Here is a 12016-nt window from a genome sequence, read left to right as displayed (position 1 = left end):
CAGTTACCGATACGTGGTAGCCTCTCCTCCACTCCCTGGAGTGTCTGCTCATCGCTGCTGTTGTGCTTCTTTGCAGGAGGAGCAGAAGCTGGAATCAAGCTGGGGGTTGCCGGAAGAGGGAGGGGTGGGTGGAATGGGTCTGCTGCAGCAGGAGCATTGAGGAGGGGTGTGCTGCCAAGGGGGTGGCAGATCCCACCCTGCAAGGAGTGCGTGGCAGCAAGTTTTGACCTCTGCGTGCAGTTTCCCCAAATGTTGTGCACATTCCTCCAGCTGAAGAATCTGCATCATGAAATCTGTCGAACTGCGAATTTTGAAGGCGGTTTGCTTTGCATTAAAATGTGGACTTTAGGAGACTTAAGAACAGAAGAAAATCCTGCCGGATCAGGCCTCAGGGGGGCCCATCCGGTACAGCCCTCATGCCTGGCTGTCACTGATAGCTCTATCTTCCATGGATTTGTCTGATTTTCTTTTACAGCCATGACGGCCTCCTGTGGGACAGAGTTCCATAGTTTAGTTATGCACTGTGTGAATAAGTTACAGGTAGATAGCCGTGTTAGTCTGCCGTAGTCGAAACAAAATAAAAAAATTCCTTCCAGTAGCACCTTAGAGACCAACTAAGTTTGTGATTGGTATGAGCTTTCGCGTGCATGCACACTTCTTCAGATACACTGAAGCAAAAATCACCAGACCCCTATATATAGTGAGAGGGTGGGGAGGGGTATTACTCAGAAGGGTGGTGGGAATGGGTGATTGGCTGATAGGTGTGGTAAACCTGTTGACTACTGTTAATGACTGCAATTGGTCTTACAGGAAAAAGCAAGGGGTGAGATGGCTAAAAAAATTATCATGTATAATGAGATAAGAATCCAATGATTTGCCAGTTCCCACCACCCTTCTGAGTAATACCCCTCCCCACCCTCTCACTATATATAAGGGTCTGGTGACTTCTGTTTTAGTGTACCGGAAGAGGTGTGCATGCACACGAAAGCTCATACCAATAACTAACTTAGTTGGTCTCTTAAGGCAGTGGCGTAGCGTGGGGAGTGCAGGGGGGCCGGCCGCACCGGGCGCAGCATCTGGGGGTTAGGGTTAGGGGGCGCAAATCCATGGGTTAGGGGGCGCAAATCTACGAGTTAGGGGGCGCAAATTACTTGCCTTGCCCCGGGTGCTGACAACCCACGCTATGCCACTGCTCTAAGGTGCTGCTGTAAGGGGACGCGGGGGGTGCTGTGGGTTAAACCGCAGAGCCTAGGACTTGCCGATCAGAAGGTCAGCAGTTCGAATCCCCACAACGGGGTGAGCTCCCGTTGCTCAGTCCCTGCTCCTGCCCACCTAGCAGTTTGAAAGCACATCAAAGTGCAAGTCGATAAATAGGCACCACTCCGGCAGGAAGGTAAACGGCGTTTCTGTGCGCTGCTCTGGTTCGCCAGAAGCGGCTTAGTCATGCTGGCCACATGACCCGGAAGCTGCACGCCGGCTCCCTCGGCCAATAAAGCAAGATGAGCGCCACAACCCCAGAGTGGGTCACGATTGGACCTAATGGTCAAGGGTCCCTTTGTCTTTAAGGTGCTACTGGAAAGGGTTTTTTATTTTTTTATTTTGTGTGAATAAGGACTTTCTTTTACCTGTCGTGTATCGCTGAACATTCAGCTTCATTGGTCACAGACCTATGGCACAGATCTGTCTCTGGCTAAGAGAAGGTGGAGGGTGGCTTAGATTTCACCAGTGCCCTCATGTAAGAACATTTGCACAGAAGGGCAAATTGCTGAGGAGGAACCTAGTAAGGGCCCCTGCAACCAGGGACAGCAGGCTGCCACAACTGCTTCTGTCCAGAATTGCCCTAGAATTTCTGCTCTGCTCTGAGAAAATTGCATGTTTGTATATGTCCCTTGGCAAACCTTCCTCCTTCTGGGTGCTGGATTTAGCCTGAGTGGAAGGGGCGAATCTCCCACATCACACTGACCACAGCCAGGCCTTGTAATTTCCACCCTTGCATGGAAATTTAGGCCTGCTCCCTTCTTGAAGATGAAGCTGAACTGATTTAGCAATTTGCACAAATCTGGATTCCTCCTTCGAGGGCATGAGCCCAGGACAGCCTGTTCTTTGGACAGCTGGCAAATCTTGAGCAAGCTCTGTTTGAGGTATTGCCTCTAGAACCTGTTATGGATAGAGCTCCAGATTGTGGCAAGTGGAAGCCCGGACCTCTGGACATGTGCAAAGTGTCTTCTGCCAAAGCGCCATAGGGCAAGCACACAGTGAGACACAATTTAAACTGGTGCCTTCCTGGTCCATGCATAGGCTGCAACCCTAAGCCCAGTTACCTGGCCACACTGAATTCAATGGAACTTACTGTACATCACTGAGTGGACGTGGTTAGGATTGCATTGAGTGGGGTTTGTGAAAATACTATCTCATGTTTAACCTCAGTCTCCAAGTGGGGAGAGGATCCAGGCCATCGTTTCCTTGACATGAAGAATGTTTACCCAGGTTTTAGTTTCCTTAGTATGAAGATCAATGGATACGGAGGGATCTTTAGGATATATAGTTTTATTTACATATCTATACAACCTGAGCATAGGCTGAGGGGAGGGTGTTCACAGCACCAGCACCCCAGCAGACCTTGCTTCTCCTTTAGGTTTTCAGCAGAACCCCAAGTCACAGCTTTGGGGTACAGCACAGAGCAAGACATACCTCTGTCTCCCCAGCTTCCAGCATCATCCAAAATACCCCTCACTGTTCTCCCTCCTAAGATGATGTGGCATCCAGCCCCGTTGAGGTGAGAAAAAGCCCACCCACTTATCTTGATGGTAACCTCTTTGGACATGTACAAGAAGGTACTTAACTGGCAATCCAAGACCATTCCCTTAACAAAGGAACTGGTTTGGCTGGTTTCCTCATATATATTCTTCCCCACATAAACAGAATCACAGATTTGGAATGGACCTGTGGATACCAACCAGACTGACTCCCCCCCCCCCCCTCAAACCTATAACAATACCTTTGCATGGTGTACACATGAAAACTGTTTTGGATGCCTTGGCAGAAAGATAAGTGCAGTCAATCAATAATAAATTTCATTCAACCTGTTGTCACCCCTGCTCTATGAAGCCATGCATGTTTGAATATCTCTGTGTGTATGTGTGTGTGAGTTTAGAGAAAAACAGTTAAGAGGCAACATGATAGAAATTTATAAAATTATGTGTGGGGTGGAGAAAGTGGACAGAGAAATGTTTTTCTCCCTCTCTCATAACACTCGTGGGCATTAAATGAAACAAATGTTGGAAGAGTCACCATGCAGTTAAACTCTGGAACTCCCTTCCACAGGAAGCAGTTGCGCCCACCAACTTGAACGCCTTTAAAATAGGATTGGATAGATTGATGGAGAAGAGGGTTGCCTATGGCTCCTAGCCACAGTGGCTATGCTCTTGTCTCCACAGTTAGAGAGAGCAGTACCTGAATGCCGGAAGCCACAGGAGGGGAGATTTGCTCCTGGGTCCTGCTTGTGGCTTTCCCACTGGGGCATCTGGTTGGCCACCATGAGACGAAGATGCTAGATTAGATGGGGTCATTGGCCTGACCCAGCGGGCTCTTCCTATGTTCTTATATCTGGGGTGGTGTTTGCAGGCTGCTTTCTCTGGCCAACAATGTTTGGCAGGGAAGCAGGCTTTTGCAACAAGCTTTAGCTCCGGTGGATGGCTTTTGCTCATGCCTTTTACACTGGTCCCTGCAGATCAGCACCTGAATTATTCAGAGCACACACTGCTAGTACTACCCGCAGTGTGATGGAAAGCGCACAGAGCTCAAGGCCAACCGGGGGGGGGGGGGCACACTGCTGCCTGTAGCTTTCCACAGCCCCTTCTGCTTTCAGCTATATTGGGTAGACAATTCGTTGCACAATCCCTGCTTCCCAAAGGCAGTTGGAGGCTTCAAGCAGCCTCTTCCAATCTCAGAAAACCTCCTTCTTGTGGGGTGTAACTACTTATGGCCCCGTCTGCTTATTTACAGACTTGGGGCTGCTACCCTTGCTTGTGATGCCACCCTCTGCCTGCCCACTTACCCCCCAACAACCCCTCCTTGCCTCCTTGCCAACCCTCCCCACTTACTTTACAGCTTCCCAACCCCAACCCCACCCCTCACATGTCCTTCAAGCTCCCATCATGTCCTTGCAGCTCCTCTGTGTCCCTCCACCCCTGCTTAATTCAAATCACTCTTTAAAAACCTGCCTTCTCTCTTCCGCCCCATTCCCTGAGTTCATGCAACCTCTTTTGAGGTTTTTTTAAAATCTTGTGAAACAAATAAACAAGCACAAATCCAGGACTGAGATGCGGTGCTACAGATTCTCCAATGGGGGCTGCATGATGACAGCCTTCCATATTTATGTACTTAGGAAGGTACAGCAGCCGAGCAGATGGGGGCAGGCAGAAGCTGCAGAGGGCCAGTCCTTTTAAAGCTGCACCACTTCCTCAAAACAAAAAACAAAACAAAACCCAGTGTCCTTCGACAACCCCCTTCCACTAGTTTTAAGACCATTTGACACGCCCCCAAACCCCTGCAATGCACTAGACCAAGGGTAACCAATATGTTGTCCTCCATATGCTGCTGGACTACAGCAACCATCATCCCTAACCACTGGCCATGCTAAGGGGGGCTGATGGGAACTGTAGTCCACCCAACACCTGGAAGGCACTGCACACTGCACTGGTCACCCTGATCTAGATGGAATAAAACAGCTTCCAGTGTTCCTCAGCCTTGGGAATTGGGAAGGGACTGTGCAGAGAGTAGTGCCTTTGAGCATGTACAAAGAGTCTCCCCTATCCCTGAACTAGTAACTCATTCCTCTGGAATTGAAGGAAATTACATCCTATACGGCATAAATCTACATAAGCTGTGTCCTTTGTAGCCAGGAGTGCCTTTAACCAGATACGGCTGTTCCTGGACAGGCATTTGGTAACGTCTGCACTGCTGCACTGCGCTCTGCGTGGGGCTGCCCTTGGGTCTGGTTCTGAAGCTCCAGCGACTTCAGAGTGCGGTGGCCAGATTGCTAGTGGGGTCACCTGGCCGACAATGTGTGGCCCCCTTGTTGAGGCATCTGCACTGGCTGCCCATCTGCTTCTGAGCCAGGGTCAAGGCCCTTGTATTAATTCACAAAGCCCTGGACAACTTGGGTCCAGTGTACCTAGAGAGCACCTGAACCCTTACATCCCAGCTTGATCACTCAGATCATCAGCAGGAGCGTTGCTGGTCGTTACCTCAATTGGTGAGGGTAACTTGACAACAACAAGAAACCAAGCCTTTGGTGTCTATCACCCCAGCCCTGTGGAACACTGCCATAATAATAATAATAATAATAATAATAATAATAATAATAATAATTTATTTATACCCCACCCATCCGGCTGGGTTTCCCCTGCCACTCTGGGCGGCTCCCAACAGAATAATAAAAACACGATAAAATATCAAACATTAAAAACTTCCCTAACAGGGCTGCCTTCAGATGTCGTCTAAAAGTCAGATAGCTGTTTATTTCCTTGACATCTGCTGGGAGGGCATTCCACAGGGCTGGTGCCACTACCAAGAAGGCCCTCTGCCTGGTTTCCTGCAACCTCACTTCTCGCAGGGAGGGAACCGCCAGAAGGCCCCGAGTGTCCTGGACCACTAGACATTCCGCAGTTGCCAACTTTGGTGCCAACTTTTAAACACCTTTTGGAAATGGTTATATATATATGATTTTAATTGCATGGTTTTATGTTTGGATATTTACAGCATAGCATTATATGAATATTTCTATAAATGAATGAATGAATGAATGAATGAATGAATGGAACCACTTTTGTGTTGGCCTGCACCTCTTGTTTCAGTTAGAAAATATACCCAGGGGGTGTGTGGGTGTGGGTGTGCGTGCATCTGATTGTGAGCACATCATCAAGTGGTTTTAAGGTTTTGTTTTCTGGCTTTCCTCACACAATACAAAAAATCTGTGAATACTTGGATGTGGCTGATTCATCCAAACAGCTGTCTCCATCCCCGCCCACCTTTTTATTCATCTTTTGCCTATCCACAATGAGATCCAGGGAGCTCCTGAAGCTGCAAAATGAATGGGGGGCACATCCCTTTGATTTAAAGGCTTTGTTTATGAAGTGGGGAGGGGTGGGGTGGGCAGAACGGAGACCCCGACCCCTCAACCAGCGAAAAATTTGTCCTTTGCTCTGAAACTGAGAGGCTCTCTCCAGACCAGGCACAAAATGCAACCTATAATCAGGGCTTGGGTGGTGACTAATCTCCATCCACTCTGAAAATGTCCAATTATTAACAGATGAGGATGATAATACAGGGGGGTAGTGTTGATTTGGTTTGTTTTATTTAAAAAGGTCATATGGCTGCAATGTACAGGCAGCCTTTGACTGTTCCCTTAATTTTAAAAATAAAACAACAGCATGTGCTCTCTCGCCTGCATCCCTTTTGTCTGCAGCAAGGGGGAAGGTGCCTTGCTGACATGATTTGGTGGGTCTGAAAGAAATAATTCTGGACAGTTGCAAAAGGCCTGTGTGAGGCAGCCTTCCTCGACTGCCTTCTGTCTTCTGGGAATTATTTTTGGGATGTGGGATGGCCTGGCAGGGTGTGGTCAGTTTGTGGGGAAGGCTCGTGGAATGGGTCCTCCTTTCCACCCACCAACCTATTCCCTAACCTTTCAGTTTTTCTGTTCTGCGATATGCAGGACATCAGGAGTGTGAGGGGAAGAATTTGGTTAAGGACATAGCCGAATGCCAGCCTTCTTTCTTTTGTTGGCATCCAACTGTCTCGAGAAGCAATGGAGTGTGTATCTGGGAGTGAAGCCAAACTGCTGTGTTAGCAGCAACCAAGTGACCTACCAGGGGCACAAGTATGGGCAGCGTGTCTGGAGGTCCTGGGCTGCGCAGACAACAAGACAACCCTCCTTTTGGCCACACTGATGTGGTGCAAAGGAAAGCATAGCAAGGCGTTTGGCACCAGCGTGGCACCTGCCGGAAGGAGGCTTACAAGGCGCCATCTTGGGGACTCTGCTCCAGATTTGTGGATAATAATAATAATAATAATAATAATAATAATAATAATACAGTGGTACCTCAGGTTAAGTACTTAATTCGTTCTGGAGGTCCGTTCTTAACCTGAAACCGTTCTTAACCTGAAGCACCACTTTAGCTAATGAGGCCTCCCGCTGCTGCCACGCCAGCGGAGCACAATTTCTGTTCTCATCCTGAAGTAAAGTTCTTAACCTGAGGTAATATTTCTGAGTTAGCGGGGTTTGTAACCTGAAGCATATGTAACTTGAAGCATATGTAACCTGAGGTACTACTGTATATTATTTATACCCCGCCCATCTGGCTGGGCTTCCCCCACCACTCTGGGCGGCTTCCAACAAAATATTAAAATACCGTAATGCATCAAACATTAAAAGCTTCCCTTCTCCTTAGCCTTTTCTTCTCCCAAAGATGTCCTGCAAAGCAGCAGAGGTTGAGGACCAGTTTTTTCCTTCTCCTAGATGGGCTCCCTTCCCAGGTGGACGATCTCCATCCACCTGTCTCCAAATTTTGTGATGAGGCTGAAGGAGGGCATGCGGCAGAGCCAGGGAAGTGTGTAGCCTGGAAAGATTTTGCAAGGGCCAGCCAGATAGAGATTCCCCACTGCTGGTTTCTGGAAAATCACACCAAATGTGAGGTATATCATACAGAGAAGCAACTGCTACCCTCCCACCTGGGAAGGTTCAGCAGGGCTCTTAGCAGCCTCCCATTATCCTTTCACGCAGGTTTGTGCCTCACACGGCGCCACCAAACACCAACTCATCGCTTGCTGCCTGAGCACCTTATCTCAAGGTTTTAAGCTGGGCCTGCTTCCCAAAAACTCACCTCCCCCACCTCAATCGTTTTTGTTGAAGCGAGGTATGCAGCCCAGCAGGTGCCAGGAGCTGCCTCCCACAGGAACACTCCATGGCACCAGCGGTAACTATTCTCTGTAAACTCTTCCTTTCCAAGAGTACGTTCCAAAGATAATCTTCTCCACTGCATCCACCAGGTGCGGTCCGGGGGTGAAGGGTGGGGTGGTAATAAAAGTCTTGAGAAGCCAGGGGGTACTTCCAAAATGGTGCACATTTAAGAATATAAGAACACAGGAAGAGCCCTGAGGCTGGATCAGGCCAATGGTCCATCAGTTCCAGCATCCTCTTCTCAGTGTGGCCAGCCAGGTGTGTCAATGGGAAACCCACAAGCAGAACCTGAACATAGGAGCAATCTCCCCTCCTGTGTTTTCTAACAGCTAGTATATCTCTGTCAATTTCTGTCTATTGGTGAGGGAGTCCACCTCCACAAACAAAATCCTTTTTTTAGAAAAATGGGGCGGGGTGTGTTTGTGTTAAAACCCCACCACCGAGGCTGCTGTGTTCTATATCTGCCACTCTCAGCCACTTCACAGATGCCACGATGCCTCGCCCCCTCGGTTTTCCTTCCGGCAATCTGCTCTCACCAGTTGCCAATTAATTGCATATTGGTGTCTGCTCTCTTCCAGCAGTCTCGATAAACACAAGGAAGGCAGAATTTGAACAAACTCAGTCCTGACTGCTGCGGGGAGGGGGGGTAGGGTCTGTTGGCAGGCAGAATGAAAATCTGTCATTGTCTCGGGCATGTTATCTGCTTGCTTTTGAAAGCAGACTTGTGGGGAAGGGGGTGGGCAGAAGTGCTTTGCTGTTTCACTCCAGAGATGGTAAAGGATGCTGAGCCCCTAAGTGCTGCTGTGTTCTTGTCTTCTTCTTCTAAAGTGTTCGATACGATAATCTGTATTGTCATTGTCCCATACAGAACAACGAAATTGAAAAATCTACATAAAACATTCAAAACCCAACAAGTCTGCTATCCCAGCTATCCCAGCCTGGTTAGCCCCCTAAAAACTCTGATACCCCATTTTAAAATACAGTGGTACCTCGGGTTAAGTACTTAATTCGTTCCAGAGGTCTGTTCTTAACCTGAAAGTGTTCTTAACCTGAAGCACCACTTTAGCTAATGGGGCCTCCTGCTACTGCTGTGCTGCCAGAGCACGATTTCTGTTCTCATCCTGAAGCAAAGTTCTTAACTTGAAGCACTATTTCTGGGTTAGCGGAGTCTGTAACCTGAAGCGTATGTAACCTGAAGCGTATGTAACCCGAGGTACCACTGTACAATATACTCCCATAGAGACTACTTACACTGCGTTTAAAACCAAAATCACATTTGGATAGAAGCTGTTTCTCAGGCGACTAGTCCTAGTCTTGATAACCCTGTACCTTCTTCCAGAAGGCAGAAGCTGGAAGAGATCATTTCCGGGGTGGGCACTATCCTGCACTGTCTCTGCAGGTTTCTTATGACACCTGGAAGCATAGATTTGATCCAAGGTGGGAAGAGGGCACCCAATTATTCAGGGTGGAAAAAGGCTTTTGTTGCTGGACTGCCCTTCAAGTCAAACACACACACACACACACACACACACACACACATATGCCAATTCTGTTTGTTTCAGAACATATTTTTGTTATGAGGGACTTCTTCGTGCAGCGCGAAAAAATGTTGGAAGATTAAGGACAGATAAAGTCCTTCGGCATGCAGCACGTAGTTCAACTATGGAACTCACTACCACAAGAGGCAGTGATGGCCACATCCGTGGACAGCTTTAAAAGAGGACTGGAAAGTCGGTAGAGCATGAGACTCTTAATCTTGGGGTCATGGGTTCGAGCTCCACGTTGGGCAAAAGGAGGTTGGACTAGATGACCCCCATGGTCCCTCCCAACTCCACAGTTCTATGATTATTTTAAGCACCTGTAAGCATTGCCTCCCCCCCCCCCCATTTGCTCTGGCAATAATTGAGTCCCCAAATACTGTATTTTCTAACAAGGCTAATGGACAATACAGTGCAGGCTATTGGCAACCAACCTCAGACCATCCAATTTAGACAGAGATTGCCTTGCAGACTGGAGCTTCAAAGGCAAAGCATGGAAGCCTCTAAGGAGCCACAGACCTGCCAATCTCTCCGTGCTGGGGAAGAAGGCTAGTTTAAGAGGGGATGCTATATAATCTGCCTGAAATCCGCCCATAAGGACCTGAGAAAGCCACAGCCTCTCTGCTTGGGTCAGGTCTTTTACCATCTCCCCAGTAGTCACATCCCTTCATGGAGAGAACAGTCGATCTTGCTAATACGGTATCCTGCACCCTAGGCTGGGCTTTGGCAGATGTGCCAGCCGGTTTAGATGTGACTTTGCACAGTGGCCTCTGGGTAACAAAATCTGTTTGAACTTGGCCCTGTAGACCACCGGCAACCAAGAGAAGGGCGTCTCTAAGCATCTCCAAAAACCCTCTCGATCCAGACTTTGCTGTTGCTCAAGCCGCTGGGAAAGCAGAAAGAGTCGAGAGTCTATTCGGTGTGCAATCAGTTCGGCGCGAGGGGAAGTCGCACCGTAGTTTTGAGTACATGCACGATCTGTTCTCTCCTCCTATTTCCCGATTCCCAAAGGAAGGGGAGCGAGGAGGAGGGCGGGCCGGCCGCGCAAGCGAGGGGCCGGGCCGGGTCGGGCTCGCCTTTGTCTCCTCCCTTCCCGCGGAACAAGCCAGCCGAGGGAAGGAGGCTGGATTGCGCCCGGGCTGAGTCCGCCTTTGCTGCTGCTGCTAGGTCGAACCCCCGGGAGGATTGGGGCCTGGAACAGAAGGAAGAGGAGCAGCGCCCGCTCCGCTCCACTCCCCGAGCCTAGGCAGGCTGGGGAGCGATGGTGGCCAGCGCCAGGCACTGCTCTGTGGGGCTTTCGGCGTGGCGCCTCCTCCTCCGAGGAGACCCGCAAGTGGCGGAGACGGCTGCCAAGGTAGGGGCGCTGCGACACGGCCGGATCAAATGAACGCCCGCCTCGTTTGTTCATGAGCAAGCCCCTCGGGGGTTCTGGTTGCAAGCGCGATTCAGAGCTTGTAATGGGGAGATGGCTCAGCGGCGATCGTGCGTTTCCTTCCATCGGGAATCAGGCCCAGGGAAGGCGGCGGCGCTGGCTCTGCCCGGCGGCAAGGCGTCCTGGCAGCAAGCTCTCTTGCACGCGGGGGGGGGGGCTTGCTCCAGAGTAAGTGGGCGTTGGCGTGCTAGAATCAGGTGCGGGCTTGCTCGGGAGCAACAACCGGTACAGCGCTGGATGGCGCGCTTGGCAGCGGCGGCAGATGTTGCACGCGCTTCCTCCTGAGGGAACACTCCCGCTCCGTGGGATGCAGCGGGGTGGTCTCCTACTCCTGAGTAAACGTAGTTCCTGGAGTGGTTGTTTGTGACATGGGGCAGGGCCGTTTTTAGGTTTGATGAGACCCTGAGCTCGTGAAGGTAATGGGGCCCTTTACATGTCCAGCTGTCCTTTGTCAACAACGAATGGTCGCTGTTTTTGGCGTTGAATATATGCTATATGGTAATTGAGGGACCTAATAGGTATCTCAAGCCGTTTGCACGTAACAAAATATGTATTTTATCAAAGTAATTGTTGAACTGAAATACAATTAAGAAGAAGTATATTAATAGTGAATCTGGGGGGGGCCAAGAGAGTGGGGCCCTAAGCTAGAGCTTGTTTAGCTTATACGTAAATCCAGCACTGGATGGGCTCACGGGGGTCCCCTTTATATCCTCACAACAATCAGGTGAGGTAGCCCCCCCCCAAAAAAAAACAGCCCCAGCCCACTATCAGCTCCTTGTTTGAGCAGTAATAGCATATTTGCATAGCTCAACATTTAACACCAGACTTCTCCAACGTGGTTCCCTCCAGATGTTTCAGACTGTGGCTGTGTTCATACCCTCTTATTTCATTTCCCTGCCATTCCCCTACCTCTCAATTCCTGCATTATAGCTTAGCTTTCCCTAGGACACAGAAGCACCTTTTTGGAATGCCTGCCAAATAATGTGCAAGTTTAGTTCTCTTTGAGCCAGTGGTGGTGCAGTGGTTAAAGGGTTGGACTAGGACCTGGGAGGTTCAAGTGGGGGCTCAGCCCTGGAGCTCACTGGG

General features: G+C 49.5%; 1 protein-coding gene across 12 annotated transcripts in view; it reads left to right on the top strand.

The window, feature by feature from the left end:
- Window positions 1-12016, top strand: part of DAB2IP (DAB2 interacting protein) — a 306469-nt gene that overhangs the window by 193772 nt on the left and 100681 nt on the right. Inside the window, exon 1 of one of the 12 annotated variants that reach the window (XM_083721656.1) lies at window positions 10577-10852. The exons of 9 other annotated variants lie outside the window; for them this stretch is intronic. The gene's annotated coding sequence lies outside the window, so the exon portion shown is untranslated. Of the gene's footprint in view, window positions 1-10576; window positions 10853-12016 lie in introns of those variants that run through there. 2 more of the 12 variants (XM_083721653.1, XM_083721655.1) reach the window with 2 other exon arrangements.

Source organism: Podarcis gaigeae (genome assembly GCF_964106915.1).
Source record: "Podarcis gaigeae genome assembly, chromosome: Z".
Taxonomy (NCBI): domain Eukaryota; kingdom Metazoa; phylum Chordata; class Lepidosauria; order Squamata; family Lacertidae; genus Podarcis; species Podarcis gaigeae.
Note: the sequence above shows the minus strand (reverse complement) of the source record. Positions and strands in the feature narration are given on the sequence as shown.